The sequence below is a fragment of the Vulpes vulpes genome, chromosome 12 (genome assembly GCF_048418805.1).
Source record: "Vulpes vulpes isolate BD-2025 chromosome 12, VulVul3, whole genome shotgun sequence".
Classification (NCBI taxonomy): Eukaryota; Metazoa; Chordata; class Mammalia; order Carnivora; family Canidae; genus Vulpes; species Vulpes vulpes.
Genome location: NC_132791.1, coordinates 52,113,856 through 52,120,483, shown reverse-complemented (window position 1 = coordinate 52,120,483; position 6,628 = coordinate 52,113,856).

Here is a 6,628-nt window from a genome sequence, read left to right as displayed (position 1 = left end):
GCTGGGGCTTTCCTGAGCCTCAGACCGCGCGCGCCTGGCTCCCACACGCCCCACGCAGCCTCGCCCGCCGTCGCCGTCGCCGTCGCCGTCGCCGTCCGCCCCAGGTGTGCGCCCTCCCGGGGAGGAGGAGGGCGCCTCCTACCACCCCCCCCCAACCCCTGCTGCTTCTGGCCTACTCCAGAGGGAGGCGCGACCCGACGGTGTTAGCAGCGGCTACAACCCGCGCTTTAAGGAAAGCTCAGGTTCCTTAGGATCGGACCCCAGTCTGGCTAGAAATCTGGAGTTGGCGAAATGTTTTCACATCCCCTTGTCCCCGCGTTCACAAATATTTGGCCCGGTAAAGCCCCGTTTATGTGCTGGATCCCATGCTTGGGATAAAGAGGGGTCATCCAAACAGACAAGGTATCTTTCCCTCTTGGAATAGGTAGAAGAGAGATAGATCATGGGTCCACAGGACCTGAGAGGTGTAACTTTCCAAAGGACATTTAACCTTAAAGCGTAGGGGCAGCCCAGGTGGCTCAGTGGTTTAGCGCCGCCTTTGGCCCAGGGTGTGATCCTGGAGACCTGGGATCGGCTTCCGGGCTCCCTGCATGGAGCCTGCTTCTCCTTCTGCCTGTGTTTCTGCCTCTCTGTTTCTCGTGAATAAATAAAATCTTAAAAACAAACAAACAAAAAACCTTAAAGCGTGAGGCAAGAGCTAACCCTTCTTCTAGACTTCCTACCCCCCAGTAGCAGTTGACCCTGCTGAACCCAGGCACTCACTCTGCATTTCTGAGGGCATCCTCCCAATCAAAAGGCTGAAGAAAGCTCTGGAGGCCTGGATCAGCCAGTGGTAGGACTGAAAATTCTTCATCCAAGACAACCTGCTGAACGAGGCTCACTGGCTGGGCCTTCCCAGGCTGAAAATGGCAATTCTGCTTTCCTTTCTACCTCTCAGTGGTGTGCCCAGAGGAAACGGTCTCAGGTCTACTCCCCAAAAGGCTTATAACATACTTTACTTGCCAGACTGGAAAAAAGTTATTTTAGCCCAAATTCTAACCGTGTTTTACAGTTAACATCCCCAAATAATTAATGTGGAATATATGAGGAAAAAATCTTCACTTAGCCCTCATGATTATAAAGCCATGCCCAGTGTGCTGTCATCTTCCTCTTCACTGTTGCCCCGTACTGTGTGAGAACTGGTCCTGTCTCATAGGGCAAGAAACAGACAAGCACTCAGAAAAGAGAAGGGATATTCCCAAGGTACTGGTCGGTCAGGAATTGAAACTTTATACTCCCAAGTGCAGTCTTGGCCACACTCACACAACTGACCTCCAAGGACTAAAATATGGAACAGGATCAATATGATTTCCCTTTGCCTGGGTTATCTTATCTAGAAAGCTGGGGGTGATAGTAGTTTGGTTCACTAAAAAGTATTGAGGACCCTAAGGGCCCCATGCATTCATATTTCAGACAGAAGTCCTGAATGGGTGCAAATGTGTACTGAGGGACATCAAGATTTTAAGCGTCTGCAGCAACATTTTACAAAATAGTTTCCACGGACCATGATTACCATGAGAAACAAGTTCCTTTCAAAAGAAAATTTAGAAAATGCTATATTGTCAGAAATCACATAAAAAAAGCAAACAATAAAAACCTCATGTGTTTTATCTACCCTAAAAAAATTGTATTAAGCCCCTACTGTGTGTTAAGATTATAATGAGTGGGTTTTTCCAAAGTGATGTGAGCTCTAGTTGGTAGCCCTTATGTAGGTATTATTTATTTTCTCTTGATGCAGATTACTTGGCTCACCACCACCACAAAATGGAGGGAAGATATAATTATATATACTTAAAACATCCTGCCAAATAATTAGATGCCATGACTTAACTTCTTAAGGAATGAATTCTAGGAAGCTCTTATTAGCATTCAAGCCATGAAGTAAAGCATATGTGATTATAAACAATACGGAACTAAATCAGAATGTCTTTTCCTTTAGAAAGACTCTAGAATGTTTTCCTACTCTGTAGAACTCAAACTAGTCAAGGGATCTAAAGCTTCAGTTTGATTAATCTGGTCTTGACTAATTGGACCTGACAGTCTAAATTCTAGAGCTGAGGAATACTTGGAACAAAAAGTAAAAAGCAAACCAATAAGAAAAAAATAATGTCCTTTTAATTTCTTGGCAAAGACCAGAGAGTGAATAAAGCAAATATGCTTTGAGAAAGAATCTTTGCTCAGATGGCAAATTCAGTATACAGCAAGTCTAAGTGTTGCCTGTGATGTTTAAACATAGCTATAAATAAAAATCATCTGATGATGGGGGTGGGGTAGAAGAAAGATGACCTTCAGCAAAGCTTTATAATAGATACTTAGTCAAAGTATAAAAATGGACATTAAACATGAAGGAATGTTTTTCTTCACCTTACATTAGGTTTATACTGTTGTTCCATCCACTTCCCTGACTTTTAAGCTTATTGATACAGAAAGTAGAGCCATGTAGATAAGAAATGTCTCAAGTCAGATGGATCTGGTTTGAATTCTGGCTCTGCATGGAGTTTGGCAAGTTAACTAACTTTTCTCAATTTTTTCATCGATAAAGTGGAGATAATTGTAATTGCCAAATAATAGGGTTCGTTTAAGAATTAAATTATAAATGTAAAACACAACACAGCATACCGTAATGTCCACTAAGTATTAAAGTGTTAGATATTCTTACCTTTTTGTGTGTGTGTGTTTTTGTTTTTGTTTTTGTTTAGAGGGAGGAGGACAGTGGGACAGGACAGATAGGGAAAAAAATCCAAAGCAGGCTTCACAGAGCCTGACACAGGGCTCCATCTCAACCCTGAGCTGAAATCAAGAGTCAGTCACTTAACCGGCTGAGCCACCCAGGCACCCATAGATATTCTATTTGTATTACTTCTAAGTGGACTCTGATTCTAAACATCCTCTAATGCCACTTGGAGCACCTCAGTGCCTGCTGTAAAATACATAGTGGTTTTGGAAACAGAACATAATGGTATCAAAAATGTCATAGAGACACAAAGCCATCAGATGAAATGAGGATGGGTTGTGTGAGGAGGGAGATTCAAGAATAGAGGGTAGAGATGGGTTAAAGAACACCCCCCCCCTTCCCTTGACATCATGCAAACATTCAGAAGACCTGTTGTGTAGAGAAAAAGTCAATGAGGAATAAATCCAAGAATGAATACAGTTGGTCAGTCTTATGTTCCTGTTGTGCGGAATCTTTTATATAATATGGGTGCCATATCCGATAACATGCACTTTGCACCAGGGCCTTCTTTGCCCCAGAAGCTCCAATTAGTCAACATTTTAGTGGCTGTGCCTGTGAGAAACCTGTCATACTCTGGCCAACTGGACCTGCCCAACTACCAAAAGATTTCTGTATTCACCATACACAGTGATGCTTGCGACTCATTGGTATCCACCCCTGTTTTTCTCCTTTGCAATTTTGAGAAAAATTAAACTTACATTACCCTTTTGCCTGAAATTGGAATTTTATAGATGTGGCCAAAATTTTGTGGCCAGGAACTTTGCCACAGAGAGAATACAGCCTTTTCATCCAGCTACTGCAATTTGTCTAAAGAAAAAAATATGAGAGAGAAATGACCGTGTCCCTTGGTAGTATCCCTGACATCTAAATACCATTCTCAGTTACAGAGAAAATAATTCTTTCGGTTACAGAGGAAAGAAAATCTCTGAAATGAAAAGCAAAGTTTATCACTCCAGAGGGCTGGATAAGCCTTAAAAATACTGTCACCAGCTATGCAGGTATTAATCTTATCATAGAAGTATGTTTATCAACATGGAACATTATGCATAATATAGTATTAAGTGACAAAATTACCTTGTAAAACATGTATAACCATCATTTTACTAATTATATAGTATAAATAGATGTTTATGAGAGACTTTAGAAAGGTACATGATGAGGTATTAATAGCAGTTGCTTCTAGTGAATGGGATTTTTTTTCTTTTTACGTGCTTGATTCTTCTATAATGAAAATATATTGCTCATAATTGTGAAAAGAAAATCTTCAGAATATCTGAGTAAACCTGACTAGGCACCTCTTAGCGAATCACAGAATCAAGCAACATGTAGCTTAAATATTCCACCATGCCCTGGAATATTACTCACTCAGGAGCTCCCACTTTCTTGTGAAAAGAAGTCTCCCCTTCCCTGTGGCCTTCTCACATGGCCTCCTCACAAACCATTTCAATATGGTTCTTTCTCCTGCCTTCCCTCTCATTAAAAGTTCTTACCCTCAGTCAGTTCAGGTGGCCCTCTTACTCTCAGACAAATGCTATCTGCCTCTACTCCATTCCTACTTTCACCTCTTTGCTCAATATGTCCCTGCTCCCCAGATAGCCACTTTTATCTATATGAACCCTACTTGTCGGTTAAGACCAGTTCAAGCCCCACATTCTCTGAAGAGCCTTCTGTGATGACTCTAGGTCATCAGTGGGAGAGATTGGACTATACTGGGGAGCTCTCAACTTAGGATTCATGGGGTGGATTCAGGGGGAAATCCATCAACTCCCAAAGGAATTTCCTTTTTTACTGAAATCTTTATTGAGACAATTTTAGATTCACATGCAGTTGTAACAAATAAGACAGAGATATCCCGATTTCCCAGTGGTAACACCTTGCAATACTATAGTACAGTATCACAACTGGAGTATTGCTATGGATACAACCCACCTATCTTATTCAGATCTCCCCAATTTTATATGCATTCATTTGTGTATGTGTTGGGTGTGTGTGCCTTTGCTGCTGTACAATTTGGAGTTTTCTTTTGTACATGTATTTTTGTCCCCCCTGGGGAAAGGTCCTCAGCTTTCATCAGATTCCCAAGTGTCATAGATGCAAAAGGGAGTTTGATTCCCAGCTCTGAGAATTCTAGGAGACCATACACCAAACCTTACAGTTCTCTGTTCCAAAAGCAACAATTAGCACTTACCACCATATGGCTGGCAGAGGGATGCATGTGTATGGGGGAGAGATAATGGGAAGAAGAACAGGGAAAGAAGAGAAAACTCAGGTGCATAAAACACAGTCCACTGAGCTTATGCTCCAGCAGAGGAAGACAGACATTCCAACAGATAAATCATTTATTAAACATGTACAGAAGAGGTATGGACTTTCTGGTTGGGACGGCTTGGGAAGTATTCCACAGAAGCTGACGCTTGAGCTACATGTTGAAAGATAATCCAGAATTCTTCAGCTGAGAAGAGAAGAACTGTTAAAATCACTCCTTCTTAAGTCATATCTATTCTAGATGCTTTGAAGAAAACATAGGAAACTATGCTTACATTTGTTTATTCTACAATGTTAAGGTGTCAGATTCTTCAACTCCCGTGTGTTGGTGTTGAGGCCAAGGGATTTTTTCCCCCTGAGTCTATTTTCCACTGTCTTGTCCAAATTGGATATCAGATCCTGCCTGCTTAGCTTGAGAAAGGCATTTTATCTCTGGTGTCTTGATCACATCAGAGCTTATATTTAAAGCATGAGTGATGAGAAGAGACCGCAGCTTAGTCCCTGGCTCTATCCCATCCTTAGAGCGCCCTCCTCCTCTCCACTGAAGGCTCTAGAGGCCAATCCTACAGTGACCGGTGAGAACCAGAGCTAGTCAGAGCCATGAGTAAAATATCTCTGTTCTACAGTCAGGCTCCACTTACTGGGATCTGCGACAGGGGTTCATCAGAAACCCTCAGGAACTGGGCTCCCTGGCTTCCCCATTTGTGCCCCCCTACACACACCCATGTTTGATAGTTGCCTTGTGTGGACTCAGGTTTAGACACCCCTTGGTGGCCTCTTTCTCTGAGTGGATTGCAGGTTCCACATCAAGCTGTTCAGTTCCCAGTGTTATTCACAGGGAACTGTAACCATCTTGTACCAGGGATACCAACACCCTACCATCAGGCCCACCGTTTAAAGGGCCTCCTGGAAGCCTGACTCAAGGCACCACTTTTTATGGCCTCTGCAACCTCGTTCAAAGTTACTGAACCCCCTAACCATCAGTATTTTCATCCGTAGCATGGGGATCATAATAGTACCATTCCCATAAGTTTATTTTAAGCTCTAAATAAATGAATCCATGTAATGCTCTTAGCGCATAACAAGTATTCCCATCTACATTAGCTATTATTATTATTATTAACTTTTTTTTTTAGAATGCTTTTCCAACGTAGGAGGCTTTAGGAAACCATTCCCCCGCCTCTTTTTTAAAGATTTTTATTTATTTATTCATGAGAGACAGAGAGAGAGAGAGGCAGAGACACAGGCAGAGGGAGAAGCAGGCAGAGGGAGAAGCAGGCCCCAAGCAGGGAGCCTGACATGGGACTTGATCCCTGGTTTCCAGAATCCTGCCCTGGGCTGAAGGCGGCACTAAACCGCAGAGCCACTGGGGCTACCCCTATTTTTAACTTTTTTTTTTTTTTAAGATTTTATTTATTTATTAATGAGAGACACACAGAGAGAGGCAGAGACACAGACAGAGAGAGAAACAGTCTCCACGCAGGGAGCCTGATATGGGACCCGATCCCGGAACTCCAGGATCATGCCCAGGGCTGAAGGCAGCACTAAACCGCTGAGCCACCCAGGCTGCCCTATTTTTAACTTTTTATG